We start from the raw sequence: 18,354 nt of genomic DNA on the forward strand, positions 1-18,354 counted from the left end.
ATAACCCTTAATTTATTTGTTATGTGAGATGCATGTGTATGACGTATAGGCAAGGTGACGAGTGTCTATACGTCGTCAAATTAATTATTTGTATAATTACTTGAAAAATGATAAATCGTTTTAAATCATGAATTAATTATTATATTAATTATTTCACTCATATTCCTTGTCAAATATTAATTCTTGAATTCCTACAATAATTGTCACATGCTTATTTGATCATTATTCGTGAAATTATTATTCATATTATTATGAATATTTTGGAAGGTGAAGTCGGTATTTTGGTATTGAATTGATTGATAAGTGTATATCCCCGCACTTAAATACTCTTCAGAATTAATATTATTATTTTTATTGTAAGGAAAAGTGTAAAGCACGAAGGGTGTTGTCGTGCCATTTGTGAGTGTAAAAGCACGAAGGGTGTTGCCGTGCCATTTGTGAGTGTAAAAGCACGAAGGGTGATGTCGTATCAAATGAGAGTAAAAGCACGAAGGGTGGTGTCATGCCATTTTCATAGTATTATCATCTGCTCATTTTATTGTTGATAAATTAATTGGCTGCTAAGTGACACTACTCCTGCTGAAATTATTATATCCTTCCCCTACGCTTGTTCCCTCCAAATTTATAAATTGTTATTTGTTGTATTATTGTCACTTTGTATTTGTATATACTTGTACAGGTGGTTTACATACGTGTCTTGTCATAGCCTTGTCACTACTTCGTCATGGTTAGGCTCGACACTTACCAGTACATGGGGTCGGTTGTATTGATACTGCACTGTGCACTTCTTGTGCAGATTTCAGAGTTGGTCCCAGCGGCGTACTGTAGATTTGCCTGAATACAACTACCAGTGAAGACTTGAGGTATAACTGCACATCGTTCGCAATTCTGAAGTCCCCTTCTATATAATCTCAGCTGTGTATTATATTTCAAACAGCTTGAATTTTATTCAAACCTTTATTTGTATTATTCTAGAAGCCCGCGCACTTGTGACTACAGTTCTGGAATGGTATTTAGATATCACGATTATTATGGATTATTACAGACATTATTTCTGTATTTGTTTCCTTGGTATTAATTAATTTAAAATTTTGGTAAAATTGCTAATTATATTCTAACGTTGGCTTGCCTAGCAAGTGAAATGTTAGGTGCCATCACGGTTCCGAAGGTGAGAATTTTGAATCGTGACACATATGTAGTATACATTTCTGTATATAGATATTGCTGGCCTTGTGTAGTATCATTGAAGATGGACTGATTTTGTTGTTTGCTTGTACTAAGAGAGAATGGAAAGACAATTTCTTTGAATATTACATCTTTATTGATGAAAAACTCATTTTTCTCAATATCATAAAGAGTATATCCTTTCTAATTTTCTACATACACCATATGCACTGCAACTCTTGTTCTAGATAACATTTTATCAGTTTCTTGCACATGTTTAGCAAAACATAGACACCCTAAGACTCTCAGATGTTGAATGGATGGCTTTTTTTTGTATAGCTTTTCAAATGGAGACTTGTGTTGTAGTATTGAACTAGGCATTCTATTAATAATGTAAACAACTGCTAGTACACATAGTCCCCAGAACCTGATTGGTATAGCACCTTGAAATCTTATAGCTCTAGTGACATCCAAAATATATCTATATTTTCTTTATGCTATCCTATTCTATTGGGGTGTATAAACAAAAGTCTTTTGATGAATGATCCCACATTTGCTGAAAAATTCACTACAAACTAAGTTGACAAACTCAGAGCCATTATCTATTTTGACCACCTTTATAGTTCTATCAAAGTGTGTTTTAATGAGTTGAACAAATTATTAAATGAGTACACACACATCAGACTTCAAAGCAAATAGATAAATCCATGTCATTCTTGAGTGATCATCGACTATAGTCAAAAAGTATTTATATCCATGAAAAGTAGAGACTTTGTAAGGCCCCCATACATCCATATGAACTAGTTCAAAACACTTATTAGTTCTAATATTATTGTTAGGGAATGGAAGCCTAGTCTGCTTTGCACATGGGCATACTTTGCAATTAGCTAGTCTATTTGCTATAGCCTCTTGAGAAACAGATCAAAGTTTCTTCATTACAGAAATAGAAACATGTCCTAGTCGACTATGCCATAGTTATATATCAACTTCATTACTGTTGATTCTGCAGTCTGAGTCTTGAACATTTAAGCCTGCAAGCTTTGTGTGTTCATTTGCACCAGTCACAAACAGATATAGCCCATCCTTTTCTCTACCAACTCCTTTCACCTTCCCACTCAAGAGATCCTGAAAAACACAAAATTCAGAGAAGAAAGCAACCATCCAATTTAGCTCTTTAGTTAGTTTAGATACAGCTATAAGGTTGTACTTAAACTGTGTAGATGAAAAATATTTGTGATAGTATCTTTGTTAAACAGACTACTTGTTCCTACATGTGTGACTAGAGACACATCACCATTTGGTAGGAACACTTTTTTTTGGTATTTCAGACTTAATTATAGTATCACTATTCATGCAGCTTAATCTTGACACCATATGACTAGTTGCACCTGTGTCACTGATCCATTCCTGAAGAGTCTTAGTAGCAATGCACTCATTATGCTTACCTGCTATATTAGCTGAGTAAGTTGATGTTGCTTCTTCTTTGTTTATCATTTGTAGAAGCTTATTGCACTGTTCTTTGGTAAACTATGTAGGGACAATGTTGGTATTCTGTCTATTAAGAGTGTCTGATTTGTGCTACATGTCAGAGTAATCCACTCTTGATTTAGTCGATAAAAAGCTTGCTTGTGAAAAATCATTGTAGCCACTATTTTGTCTAGCCTGAGAAGTACAACTGTCCATCTGTACATTATAAGTTGCAGATTGTCCAAACTTTCTTTTCTTAAATTAAGGAGGGTATCCTACCACCCTATAGCAGGTTTCTTTGGTATTCCCCTTAAGTTTGTATACTTCACACTACAAATTATAGTTCTTCTTGAACATGTGGTTCTGATTTCCACCACCATTTCTGTTGAACATAGCAGCTTCATAGTTTTCTAGCATTACTGCAGGATTAGCACCTAGGATACAAGTCACATTTTGACTGATTTTTGGCTTTCATCACTTATAACCATAGAGTAGGCTTGGTTTACAGATTGTATTGGGCTCATGAGCAAGATTTGGCTTCTTGCCTGGGCATATGAGTCATTAAGCCCCATTAAGAATTGAAACAACTTCAGTTTCTGCAGATTCAGTCTAAACTCTTTGGATTTTTCACAATTGCAGCTAGGAGCATGAACTAATGCCTCAAACTCTTCCCATAAGTATTTTAATTTTGAGAAATAGCTAGACACATAAGTAGTTCCTTGGGTGAAAGTAGAAATCTCTTTATGGATATTAAAGGTTCTCGAACAATCAATTTTGTTAAATCGTTAATACAATTCTTCCCAAACAACCTAGGCATTAGTAGCATACATAATACCTCCTAGAAGTCCTTTAGCAACTAAACTCATTATTCAAGAAAGAATTATGGCATTAACCCTTTTCCTAATGATTTCTCATAGCTTCAGAAAAATCTTCTTTTTTACAAGAGCCATCCACAAGTCCTAGTTTATTCCTTCCTAACAGAGAAATTCTCATTGAATGAAACCAAATAGAATAGTTTTCGATACCTGTAAGTTGAAATGAGATAATTTGTATACCACTAAAATCTGATGGATGAAGAAACAAAGGGTGAATATAGTCGATTCCCAGAGAAGCTTGATTGTTTCCTCCTCCAGACGCAGTAGCACTTGCAACTGCTTCTTGATCTGCAGTATTACTCATTCTTGTTTCTTTGATTTGAAAGATCTTTCTTTCTTCAAATGATTTGCGGAATTGATTAAATCTTCAAGCTCTGAGGCTTTGCTGTTATGATACCATGAACTTATTTGAGTACTATGTAAGCTAAGAACTCTAGAAAGAAATATAGAAGAAGAAGAAAGAATAGAAGTAGAAATAGAGTCGAGGAAGAAGAGAGAATTAGATGATCTTGAGAGAAGAGGAAGTAAAGTGTATTATATTCATTTCATTCAATTGTATTCTATACAATAAGCGGATCAAGAGTATATATACATGGAGAATTTGCTCTACATATTCTTTCATATCTGTAACTAACACAAGGTAGTTAATAACTACTTTCCTAATTTCAGTTACAAGTTTGCTAAAGTGCAGTTTAGTCCCTAGCTTTTGTACATTGTAGCTTCAGTCTTCAACATGCGCCCAACGTCACTGTTAGGCAAGCCAACGGTGAACTACCAACTTAATTATGAACTTTATTATTCTCAAAATCGTGAATTTTATTAGATAAAGAAATCAACGCATTAAAATCATGGAAACTTAAAATTTTAACAGAATAGATAATAAAAGTATGTAAATGCTAAGCAAAATCACAAACAACTTCTAGAACATCCCAAAACTCGGTGTCACAAATGCATGAACATTTATTAAGTAGTACAATAATAATACAACATCTGTCTGGAATGTAAATAAGACAGGATAGCGTAAATTACGATGGAGACTCTGTGGGCTGTGATACGTAGCCTGGAATGCAGCTCACCATAAAGTCTCCTCAACAGCTGCGCTTACGCGCCAAGATGATCACAAATTGAACCTGTCAGATCCTGCACATTTAGTGCAGAAGTGTAGCATGAATACGTTGTCACACCCTTTTTTCACTCACTTAACCATCTTAGAAATGATAAAAAGATGATTTGTAAAGATCACAAGGGTTTTCAATTAGAAAGTGACAAAAAATTGTGTTCAAAAGATTTTCAGAATCGCCACCTAACATTTGGTTTCGGTGTGTCAGGTCACCATTTTTAGAAATGATTTGTTCTTTCGAAACACGTTTAGACTCTAAAACTGACTGCACTAGAGATTCAGGTAAGGGGGTTCATTTGACTCGGGGAGAAGGTGTTAGGCATTCCCCGAGTCCCGTAACTAGTACGGTTGCGCACATGATCAAGTTTGCTCTTAAAATATTCAAATTGAGGTTAAAACACAGAAAAAGGAAAGCAATCACAAAAGAGGCTCGAGGTCGTCCCCACTTAATAAAAGAAAATAGAAAAAGAAAAGTAAATTAAAGTCCTAAATACTAATATATGCAGTGCTTTTCCACGAGGTTCGTCGCGGCCTCCAAATACATGATATTACGGGGCATACCCCGGATAAAAATATATACAAAGTCTATGGTGCATTCCCCTGAATATGAACTAAAGGGAACGACCTCTCACCTCGAAAAAGCTAAAACATAAACACCCAAAAAGTTTACCTACTCAAATATTGACGGCCTAAACATGCTACTAGCGGTTAAATTAGTAACGCAAAAATAAAGAATTGACAAAAATCTTTCACAGCTCAAATTGTCACATGCCAAACAAAATTCAAATCCAGTATCACTTTGGCCTAATTCACTTTCATTTTAGTTCACAAATCTCACAGCCTATTATTTCTCGTTAGTTTTCCAACTTAGAATCTCTGCATCTTAATTCCGTAACTCTTCTTTTTCCAAAAGAGTATCTTAAGACTTAATTCACCTTCATGTTATCAACTAAATGGAACAGTTTCTCAAAACACAGTAAATACTTCCGTTAAGGCTACACACCATAAAAATGATAGATCATCCACAATATACTTAATTTAAACTCAGAAGATTTACACAAAATTAAGCATATGTAACACATAATCATACCAAGAGCAAAATAAAGAGCATCATCTCACATAATCAGTCAAACAAAATTATGGGCATACAAGGTTAATAAAGTTGGAGAGTGTGTTAGGAAATGGACCTCAAAACAGAATCTGACCGTGACTGTTGAAAGCTTTGAAACGCGAAAGCAACAAAATCGCGTACAAATACTTGACCGAAACTGTGGAACAGAGCCTGGACCGGAAAAATCGAACAAAGACCTCGAACGGCGAATCCAAGCGGACAACCTCACTGACTCAAACTCCCTTTTGTTTGGATACCTCACCGGAAAATCCTAAAACCGGCCAGATTTGAGCAGATATGAAGGTTTCCAGTTGAAACCAACCTGTTTCGACGGATATCGTCGGTTTTTGAGAGCTCGCCAGATTCTGAAATAGTAAACCTGAATAAAATCTCTTGAGTTCTTTAAAGTTCTGTGACTATTATGATTGAGAACGCGGAAGAAGAAGGCTTCAATGGTGGTTTCATGGTTGAAAGGCGGAGGAGATGCGGCTGAAGACCTGAAAATCCGGGGGAGGTCGGCTTAGAATGGAGGAGTTGAAGGGTTTCCTATGGGAGGTGGGCGGCTGATTTCTCAAAGTTTTTGGAAGATATGGATTTATTTGGTTTTTTTTGGGGGGAGGGGGGGGAATGGGGCAGCAGAGGCGTATGTATTTTTGTGGGGCGTGCTGCTGCTTTTTTTGTGTGCCTAGAGTTAGTGAAGGGTGGTCTGTCTTAGGGGTGGAGGAATTCGGTCTCTCTAGGGTTAGTTCTAGGGTGTTATATGAGGGAATGGGCCATCCACTTTAGACTTTTTTGGCCAGATTTGTGCTTAAAATGGATCTAATTAACCAAAAATTTATCCACCCCACATCAACTCTTGCCTATTAAATAAAAAACAAAGATAAAATACTACCAAAATATTAATTAGCCCTACTTAAGTAGAAATAACTATTAAAATAAAACTAACCGTTAAAACAAAACTATTTTTGGTATTTTTTCAAATATCATACTAAAAATAAAAATAGGATTAGATTAAAATCATCGCAAAATTAAAATAATACTTCTACCAAAAATACTAATATTCTTGAAAAAGATATGTAATGAGGTAAAAAACAAAGTGAAACTATTTTTTTGTGTTTTCGAATTTTATGTTCTACTATTAGATTAAAAGTGAAAAATAGGCTAAATCCTATCAAATTAAAAATAAGTAAATATTTTAAAAATACTAGTTTTAAAAGTTGCGCGAGTCAAAAATTACGTGCTTACATACGTAAATCAACTCATACCCCAGTAAATGTCTAGCCTAACCTCAGAGAAGTAGTCACGAGGGGTCGAAATCGACACTTACTAGAGGTCCAATAAAGCAATATAATAAATCATAGCAGATATGAAGCACACATCAATAATGGGGTAAATCTGTAAGTTACATAATCTTCCAAAACTTCTTTTAAAGGGTATGATTTTCTCAGTCTTATATTCTACCTCAACAACTCAGATATATCAAGTGCCAGTATCAAACGGATATGGAATACCATATAAAAGACCATGCATCAGTGGAAGAATAATCTCGTGAACATTCGGACTATCAGCGATATAACGCACGATTATGCCGAGGTCGTGCGGCCCGATCGAGAATAATGTGTACATGAAAAGAGTAGATGCCTTGAATATCTAAAACAGTTTGATAACAAAATTATCTTTGGTTGTTTCTACGTTTCTGGATAACCAAACTAAGTTTACTCTTATACCAAATATGACAATAAACTTCCAAATGCTTGATATATCATTTGTTACACATATATAGTTACCACAAAAAAAAAATGATAGCACTACTTCATAGAACAAAATAATTGTAGGAAGTGTTCTAGTGTTTTTCATGGAGAGTAATAAGAGAAAAAAAATTACTTACTTGAGTTGACGTATATAGTAGAAGATTTGTATGTTGCAGGAGGCGAACATATAAGCTTAACTAAAATTTACAATATTTTTACCGAAGCAGAAAATTTCAATTCGATTTCAAAGGCAATTTATATATGCAGATGTTTGATAAGAATTTTATTGAGTGTTTGATGGGTTTCTTCAACAGATGAGATAATTAATTAACAATTTTAATTGTATATATGTTGGTTTTCTTTGACAGATGAAGTAATTTATTTTGAGTAACAGTTTTCTCAATTATAATTGTTATGTTCAATGCACTTCGTACTGTTGCAATTTTGAATGCGGAAGAAATAAAATGCTCAAGCTTACATGCACCGTTCTCCGAAGAAGCCCAAAGGCTTTGTTAAAAGCTGACCATCTCAATGCCAATGTGTCCACATTTGTGTCTTTTAGTTTTAATTTTTGGAAAATTTCACATAAGAACAAGTGGGCTTCCTACTTTTCAATTTTATAGCCCATATTTTAATTTACAACCAACTAGCCCAAAAATAATATGCTAACATTCAACATTCAACTCAAATAGATTCTCGAAATTACTGTTTAATTTTTAAAAAAAGATTGCTCAAGCTTTTAAGTTAATTTTCGAATCAGTAACTGTGATTCAAATATTAGTTCAACAAACCAAATCCATTTGAATGGTAAAAAATTGCTTTTTAATAAGCTTAAATATGTGAATTTAAATTCCGAATTTGATTTTGTGAGAAATTTGGAGTGGGTATTATTTAGACTTGTTATAAATAGTATAAGGAGGTTGTATATAAAATTTGAAGTCATTTAATGGAGATTTGGACTAGCTTTGAACAGGAATTGCAACTGAAAATCGTGGAAGAAGTTCATCTACAGAAGCTTGTATAAAAGTGTATAATAGTGTATAAGACGTGTTTATACACTCATATACACTATTATAGAAGATTATACATAATTATACAAAAAACTGACTTCGTCTTCTTCCGTGCGTATTTTTTGAAATTTAACTCAAATCTTGCTTAAATCTACTCCAAATCACTTCAAATTTAAAATTTGAACTCCTTTTGATATTTTCAATCAATTGGAACAACACCCAATCCAAACAAGTAACAAACTCAAAAAATCCTATTTTTCAAAATAAAACTTTGAATGGCCTTCAATGGTGGACTTCTACTCTTCAACTTTCTTATATTGCAACCAGGTGACACATGGGGAGAAGCAGAAAATACACGACCCCTTGAAGCATATGTAGAAGATGTAAGAAGAAGAGAGAGTGAAAGCAATGGTTGTAAGAACACAGATTTAACTCTATAGTTTTTAGAAGCAATGGTTGTAAGAACACAAATTTTGAATTTGCTAGTGATTTCAATATATATACAATATGGGCTAGGTCGGGTAAAATTTAAAAACATGGGCAATTTTTTGTTATGGTGTGAAATCACGTGTATTTTCTTGTAATTCTTTCTTTAATTTAACACTTTTTTAATCTTCATTAGAATATATATTTACCTCTTTTTATACAAATATTGTTGAAATAGTGATTGATTGAAAGGGCAAAATTGTCACTTAATTTTTTATGGGTGAATTTATAAATTAACTTTTGACTTACAATGTTTCTACTTTTAATATAGTATAGTATGATGATTAATACAACTAACCTTTATTTTAACCCATTATTTAGTGTAATCCTTTTTTCTAAAAACCATTGACACCCTAGAGAGAGAACAAGCTACTACTTGTAATAGCCAAATTAAAACTTCGTAAAATCACCGTGGATGTCAGAGAACCATTTTTTGCTTCTACTACTTGTCTCCTTTTGAACCAGAAACCTGAAATGCCTTTAATTACGACAAGAAAGTCGGCTTTCACCTAACAGGGACCAAATGTCTCTCTACGTTCACTTGAAATTAAATGCTCCATTAAACAACACGAACACTAAAAACGTGTCTAATTAAAACAATAAATCTTATTTATAAAGTAAAATTTAAAAAGATTTTTCAAACATGTATAATATTGAAATAATAAAATAATTTAGCACAACACAAAATTTAAATAGAATTATTTATTCGTATCAACAATTTTGATAACAAACTCTCAAAAATTTATTTACACAATTGAGAAAGAAAAAGAATAAAAGCTTTTTAAACATATATTCTATGCAAGTAATACAAAAAAAACAATTATTTAAAATAGAGGCATAATTTATAACATACATTATATATTCTTCAAAATTATGCTCAATTTTTTTATTCCAACATTATATATGCTTAAAAATTATGTTTAATAATTTTATATTCCAAATTTATATATGCTTGGAATATACCTTGAAAATTATATTCCACATTTTTATGTTAAAAATAATATTTATTTGTTCTATAGATAAGTCATAATACAGATTAAAAGGAGGAAAAAATACCATAAAATTTAAAAAGTAAAAAAAATAAAAGACAAGATGATAATTTAGAGGGTAAAATAAGTATTTGACCAACGAAAGTTTGAGAAATTTGGTTGAGTGATTTTTTTAGTGCTATAGGCATAGTTAGGTAATTTTTCTCTTACAAATAAAAGAAATATAGGTTTACTAGATAATTTCGAATAGCCGAGTGACCATTTGAGTGATGGACTCCCAAAAATGCTATTTTCTTAAACAATAGTATATGAAAATATATTTTGATCATTTCTTAGATTCTTGAATCGCGAACAGTTATCTTAAAAAAATTTAAAACATTAATCTAATTTAAATTTAGCTCATCTGTGTCAATTTGATGAATTTATTCAATTGGTAATTTGATCTGAGAGAATAAGAAGATGAAGACGAGAGGAAGAAGAGCTGGAAATGGAAAGCTCATAATTCCATTCAATTGAAAACATATTGTACAACCACCGACCCTAGTGTATTTATACTAACTAACCTCTGATTCAACTATAGTTACTATTATATACTCTAGTTAGCTAACTATGGTTTAAATAACAACTAATTCCCACTAACTACTTGTCCTATATCAATACATTCCTCTAACACCCCACCCTCCAATCAAGCTAGGTCTAAGGAAGATGTTCTTTAGGCCTAGTGTCACGACTCGAAATTCTCACCTTCGGACCGTGATGGCGCATAACTGTCACGACCCAAAATTTCCACCTTTGGACCGTGATGACGCCTAACATTTCACTTGTTAGGCAAGCCAATGTTAGAATAATATTATCCATTTTTAAAATAATTTTTAAATTTATTAATAACAAAGAACAAATGCGGAAGTAAAGTCTGAAATGTAGTGAATAATCCTTAAAAATAATGGTGTCTAAATACCATCCCAGAATTGGTGTCACAAGTGCACGAGCTTCTAGAATAAATACAAATAAAGGTCTGAATAAAATAAAGCTGTCTAAAAATAAACACACAGCTAAAGTAAAATAGACGGCGACTTTAGAACTGCGAACGCTATGCAGTTATACCTCAAGTCTCCTCTGGTAGCTGAAATCCGAGCAAGTCTATGGTACGCTGCTAGGACCAATTTTAAAATTTGCACAAAAAGTACAGAGTGTAGTATCAGTACAACCGACCCCATGTACTGGTAAGTGCTGAGCCTAACCTCAACGAAGTAGTGACGAGGCTAAGGCAAGTCACTTACATTAACCTGTACGCAATATTAGTAACAACAACAAATAATAGAAATAAATCAGGTAACTCATTTATAATAATTGAAGCCAACTCAGCAGTCATAACCAATTATCATTTCCATCAATTTCCGTTGCAGCGTGCAACCCGCTCTCACAATATATTCAAATTCAATTCTGTTGCAACGTGTAACCCGCTCTCACAATATATTCATTTTCAATCCTCTCATATAATTATTTTTAATCAAGTATATATATTGACTTTTAAATAAGTCTATTGCAGCATGCAATCCAATCCTCCAATATGAACTTTTTAATAAGTCTATTGCGGCGTGCAACCCGATCCCCCAATATATTCATTTCAATCAATTCTATTAAGTATATGAATTTTTTAATAAGTCTGTTGCGACGTACAACCCGATTCCCCAATATATTCATTTCAATCAATTCTATTATGTATATGAACTTTTTAATAAATCTGTTGCGGCGTGTAACCCGATCCCCCAATATATTCATTTACCAATTCTTATAAAAGAAATTGCCCCAATAAATGCAACAATTAATAAAAACTTTTAAGACAACAAGTATAGAATAATTATGATTTAATTATGAAACAAACAATGACAAATAGCAATTTATTATGAAAATTATGGAGAAAATAGGCAGTTTAATGTTTAATATGCTAAATGTCAAGTAGTAATTAATACACATAATTCAAATAAGATGTAACAATTAATACAGGAATTCAAGAATTAATATTTGACAAAGAATAGGAGAAAAATAATTATTATAACAATTAATTCATGATTTAAAATAATTTATGATTTTTAAAGTAAATATGCAAACAATTAATTTGACGACGTATAGACACTCGTCACATCGCCTATACGTTGTTCACATGTATTTCACATAATAAATAATTTAAAGGTTCTATTCCCTCAAGTCAATGTTAACCACGACACTTACCTCGCTTTGCAAATTCTAATCAATTACTCAACCACAACTTTTCCTTTTAAATTTATCTCCAAAAGCTTTAAATCTATTCATAAACAATTCAATATACTCAATACGAATCATAGGAATTAATTCCATATGAATTTACTAATTTTTCGGATAAAAATCTGAAATTTATTAAAATATTTGACAGTTGGACCCACGTCTCAAATTCCGAAAAAACTCACGAAATCCGAACACCCGTTCCGCTACGAGTTCAACCATACAAAAATTATCCAATTCCGATAACAAATGGACCTTCAAATCTAAATTTTTCGTTTTTGGAAGATTTTAGAAAAATCTGATTTTTCTTCCATAAATTCACGGATTCATGATATAAACGAGTATGGAATCATGAAATATAATTAATATAGGATAAGGAACACTTACTCCAATGTTTTCCGTGAAAATCGCCCAAAACTCCGCCTTAACCGAGCTCAAAATGACCAAAATGTGAAAATAATATCGGACTCTTCGATATATACATTGCCCAGGCATTTCCGCACCTGCGGTGCCTGGACTCACACATGCGAGCTCGCATCTGCGAATTGGGGGCTGCCAGGCGAGGCCTCGCACCTACGGAGGAAAAATGCGCACCTGCGCTGCCTTCCGCTTCTGCGATTACCAAGTCCGCTTCTGCGGACGCGCGAGTGCGTGCAAGTTTTCGCACCTGCGGACCTTTGCCCAGCCTACCCAGGCCGCTTCTGTGATGGAAGGCTCGCTTTTGCGAGCTCGCACCTGCGGTCAAAAATCCGCAGGTGTGATAACAACAGAAGGCAAAATTTCAGATTTTGCTTAAGTTCAATTCTTGTTCCGATTTCAATTCGAGTCACACTCGGGGTACTTGGGACCCCGTCCGAATATACCAACGAGTCCCGTAAAATAATACGGACTTACTCGGGGTCAAAAATCACGTCAAACAACGCTGAAATTACAATTCACACCCCGATTCGAACTTTGAGTTTTAAACTTTTTCATTTGCAAATCTCGTGCCAAAACATATTAAATGAATCCGGAATGACTTCAAATTTGGCACACAAGTCCTAAATGACATAACGGAGCTATTCAAATTTTCAGAATCGGATACCGGCTCCGATATCAAAAAGTCAATCCCGTGGTTAAACTTGGAAGTCTTTAGCCTTTAAATTGCTAGTTCCGTTAAATGGTCATAACTTGAGCTAGGGACCTCCAAATTAAATTTCGGGCATACGTCCAAATTCCAAATTACGATACGGAGCTACCGAAACTATCAAAACACTGATCCGAGTCCGTTTGCTAAAAAGGTTGACCAAAGTCAACTCAGCTGAGTTTTAAAGCTCTATTTCACATTTTAATCCATTTTTCACATGAAAACTTTCCGGAAAATTTTACGGACTGCGCACGTAAGTCGAGGAATGATAAATGGTGCTTTTTGAGATCTTAGAATACAGAATTACTTATTAAATTTAAAGATGATATTTTGGGTCATCACACTAATATTTCACTTGCTAGGCAAGCCAACGTCAGAATAATATTATCCATTTTTAAAATAATTTTTAAATTTATTAATAACAAAGAACAAATGCAGAAGTAAGGTTTGAAATGTAGTGAATAATTCTTAAAAATAATAGTGTCTAAATACCATCCCAGAATTGGTGTCACAAGTGCACGAGCTTCTAGAATAATACAAATAAAGGTCTGAATAAAATAAAGCTATCTGGAAATAAATACACAGCTAAAGTAAAATAGACGGGGACTTCAGAACTGCGGACGCCATGCAGTTATACCTCAAGTCTCCTCTAGTAGCTGAAATCCGAGCAAGTCTATGGTGCGCCGCTGGGAACAACTACGAAATCTGCACAAGAAGTGCAGAGTGTAGTATCAGTACAACCGACCCCATGTACTGGTAAGTGCTGAGCCTAACCTCGACGAAATTGTGACGAGGCTAAGGCGGGACACTCACATTAACCTGTACGCAATATTAGTAACAATAACAAATAATCAAAATAAATCGGATAACTCATTTATAATAATTGAAGCCAACTCAGTAATCATAACCAATTATCATTTCCATCAATTTCCGTTGCAGCATGCAACCCGCTCTCACAATATATTCATATTCCATTCTGTTGCGGCGTGCAACCCGCTCCTCCCATAAATTTATTTTAATAAAGTCTGCTGCGGCATGCAACCCGATCCCCCAATATGGACCTTTTACTAAGTCTGTTGCGGCGTGCTACCCGATCCTCTAATATATTCATTTACCAATTCTTATAGAAGAAATTTCCCCAATAAATACAACAATTAATATGAAATTATAAGACAACTAGCATACAATAATTATGATTTAATTATGAAACAAACAATGTCAAATAGCAAATTATTATGGAAATCAGGGAAAAAATAGATATTTTAATATTTAATATGCTAAATGTCAAATAACAATTAAGACAAATAATTCAAGTAGCATGTAACAATTAATGCAGGAATTCAAGAATTAATATTTGGCAAAGAATATGAGAGAAACAATTATTATCCTAATTAATTCATGATTTAAAATAATTTATGATTTTTCAAGTATTTATGCAAATAATTAATTTGACGACATATAGACACTCGTCACCTCACTTATACGTCGTTCACATGCATTTCACATAACAAATAGTTTAAGGGTTCTATTCCCTCAAGTCAAGGTTAACCACGACACTTGCTTTCCAAATTCCAATCAATTACTCGACCACAACTTTTTCTTTTAAATTTGTATCCAAAAGCTTCAAATCTATTCATAAACAATTCAATATACTCAATACGAATCATAGGAATTAATTCCATATGAATTTACTAATTTTTCGGATAAAAATCCGAAATTCATTAAAATATTCGACAATGGGACCCACATCTCAATTCTCGAAAACACTTACGAAATCCGAACACCCGTTCCGATACGAGTCCAACCATACAAAATTTATCAAATTCCGATGTCAAATAAACCTTCAAATCTTAAATTTTCGTTTTTGGAAGATTTTATAAAAATCTGATTTTCTTCCATAAATTCACGGATTCATGATATAAATGAGTATGAAATCATGAAATATAATCAATATAGGATAATGAACACTTACCTCAATATTTTCCCGTAAAAATTGCCCAAGAATCGCCTTACCCGGGCTCAAAAATGGAAAAAAGTTGAAAATGGGTTGAAACCCCATTTCCAGAACTTAAAGTTCTGTTTTTCAGATTTTTATTCATCGTGATCGCGAAAATTCATTCGAGATCGCGTAGAACAAAATTTGCCCAGGTTTGTTTAACACTACGCGATCGCGTATAAGTCCATGCGATCGTAGAGAATAATTTCTCAGCCTTACGCGATCACGTACAGGTTTATGCGATCGCGTAGCACAATTTCACTGCTTCAGCTTCTGCCTCATTCCTTCTTCGCGATCGCAGTTTTGAGCTCGCGTTCGCAGTGCACTGGGAGCTAGCCTTTCGCGTTCGCGTGCCTATCTTCGCGAACGCGAAGAGTAAAACTCACGGCTTAGAATTTTCTCTTCGCGATCGCGAAGCACAATGCACCAGATGACAGCAAAAGCTCAAAAACCAGATTTTCTAAGTTCAAAATCATCCCGTAGCCTATCCGAAACTCACCCGAATCCTCAGGACTCCAAACCAAACATGCACCCAAGTCCTAAAATATCATATGAACTTACTCGCGCGATTAAATTGCCATAATAACACCTAGAACTACGAATCAGACATCAAATCAAAGGAAGTTTTCAAGAAAACTTTAAAACTTATATTTTCACAACCGGACGTCCGAATCACGTCAAATCAACTTCGATTCTCATCACATTCGGCAGACAAGTCATAAATATTATAGTGGACCTATACCGAGCTCTGAAACCAAAATACGGACCCGGGGTCAATAAATCCAATATCAGTAATTTCTTAAAAATCATTAAGCTTTCAAGCTTTTAATTTTTCATCAACATTCCATATCTCGGGCTAGGGACCTCGAAATTCGATTCCGGGCATACGCCCAAGTCCCAAATCACGATACGGATCTACCAAAATTGTCAAAATACTGATCCGGGTCTGTTTTCTCAAAATATTAACAAAAGTCAACTCAGTTGAGTTTTAAAGCTCTATTTTATATTTTAATCCATTTTTTACATATAAACTTTCCAGAAAATTATACGGACTGCGCACGTAAGTCGAGGATAGCTAAATGGTGCTTTTTGAGGTCTTAGAATATAGAATTACTTATTAAATTCAAATATGACATTTTGGGTCATCACACTTATCTTGGATAACAAATGGTCATGCTAAAGGCAACTTAACCCCTTTGTCAAGAGATCAGCTGGCTGCTCGGCAGAAGGCAAGTACATAGTCTCAACTAATCCCTGTTGTACCTTCTCATGAATGAAATGGCAATCTATATTAATGTGTTTAGTTCTTTCGTGAAAGACTAGGTTTGCAGCAATTTGCATAGCAGATTTACTGTCACAATAGAGTGGAATTGGCAGAGTGATAGATACCCCCAATTCACTGAACAGACCAACCAACCACACTATCTCTGCCACTGTTGATACCAAACTCATGTACTCAGCCCTAGTTGAACTACGAGAGATAGTATTTTGCTTCTTGGATTTCCAAGAGATGAGATAATCACCAAGTGTGACCATATAACCAGTCACATACTTCCTTTTATTTGGGCAAAAGGCCCAATCAGCATCACAATAAGCTTACAACTTGTTAGAAGCTGTAGATGACATAAGGATTCCCAGACCATGAGTCTTTTTCATGTATCTAATCACTCTTAAGGCAGCTTCGAAGTGCGATGTCTTAGGAGCATGCATGAACTGGCTCAAACATTGCACGGCAAAGGAGATATATGGCCTAGTAATGGTCAAGTAAAGAAGCCTACCAATCAATCTCTGATAAGCTCCAGGATCAGCAAGCAAAGTATCATTGGTAAGTCCAAATTGATGATCAAATTCAGATGTGGTTAACTTCTGATTCACCTCAACAGGAGCCCCTGCAGGTTTTTCCCCTGCCAAACCAACATCAGAGATAAGTGCAAGGGAATACTTCCTTTGATGTAACAAAATCCCTTCCTTACTCCTTGCAAACTCAATTCCCAAAAAATATTTTAGCTCCCCCAAATCTTTGATTTTGAAATTTTGATGAAGTGTAGCTTTAGTGTCTGATATAAGGACATCACCATCTCCAGTGATGAGCAAGTCATCCACATACACTAAAATGATGACTATTCTCCTATTGATATGTTTGGTGAACAAAGAATAATCTAGATGACTTTTTTTGAATCCTGACTGAAGAAGAGCAGTGGTTAACTTGATGTTCCATTGGCGTGAAGCCTGTTTAAGTCAATAAAGAGACTTGTGCAGTCGACAAACTTGTGTCTTTGCTGAATGTGAGAATCCCTGAGGCAGATGCATATATACTTCTTCTTCCAAATCACCTTGCAGGAAAGCATTATACATGTCCATTTAGTGCAAAAACCAACCTTTTGTAGCTGCAATAGCAATCACAGACCTAACTGTGACCATTTTCACTACAGGTGAAAAAATTTCCTGATAATCCAAGCCTTCCTTTTGGCTATACCCTTTTTCCACCAAACGAGCCTTGAACCTTTCTATATCTCCAAAAGCTGTATACTTAATATTATAGACCCATTTACAACCAATTGCCTTCTTACTATGAGGTAATGCTACCACTTCCCATGTGTGATTGTCTTCTACAGCTTGAATCTCTACTTTCATGGCCTCAATCCATCTTGCATCTTTGGCTGCTTCATAATAAGATGTAGGTTCAGTTTTTAATGAAACCTTAGCAACGTAAGCTTGATATTTGGCTGAGAGGCTATCATAGTGTATGACATTGCCAATTGGGTAGAAGTAATGATTTGCATAACTTGACCCTCTTTGAGGTCCAATGTAATCCTTGAGCTAAATAGGGGGTCCAGTGGTCCTACCATATTTTCTCTGATCACAAACAAGAGGTGCCTCATTTTGTCCCATAACAGATGCCTCATTTTCAATAGCTGATGACTGTATCTCTGAAACAGAAATAGTACCCTCTTCTGCATTGCTGGGAATAGAAGATGATGTGGCATGCATCCCATG

At 34.5% G+C, this 18,354-nt stretch overlaps 1 long non-coding RNA gene and 1 pseudogene across 1 annotated transcript; one reads left to right on the forward strand and one right to left on the reverse strand.

The window, feature by feature from the left end:
- Nucleotides 1-18,354, forward strand: part of LOC104103817 (very-long-chain aldehyde decarbonylase CER1-like) — a 59,220-nt pseudogene that overhangs the window by 31,210 nt on the left and 9,656 nt on the right.
- Nucleotides 1,894-8,526, reverse strand: LOC117278612 (uncharacterized). The gene is made up of 4 exons (XR_011408245.1): nt 5,814-8,526; nt 4,536-4,646; nt 3,657-3,891; nt 1,894-2,289 (listed from the first exon to the last, which is right to left on the reverse strand). It is a non-coding gene; the product is annotated as an uncharacterized lncRNA (long non-coding RNA).

The sequence above is a fragment of the Nicotiana tomentosiformis genome, chromosome 1 (genome assembly GCF_000390325.3).
Source record: "Nicotiana tomentosiformis chromosome 1, ASM39032v3, whole genome shotgun sequence".
Lineage (NCBI taxonomy): Eukaryota > Viridiplantae > Streptophyta > Magnoliopsida > Solanales > Solanaceae > Nicotiana > Nicotiana tomentosiformis.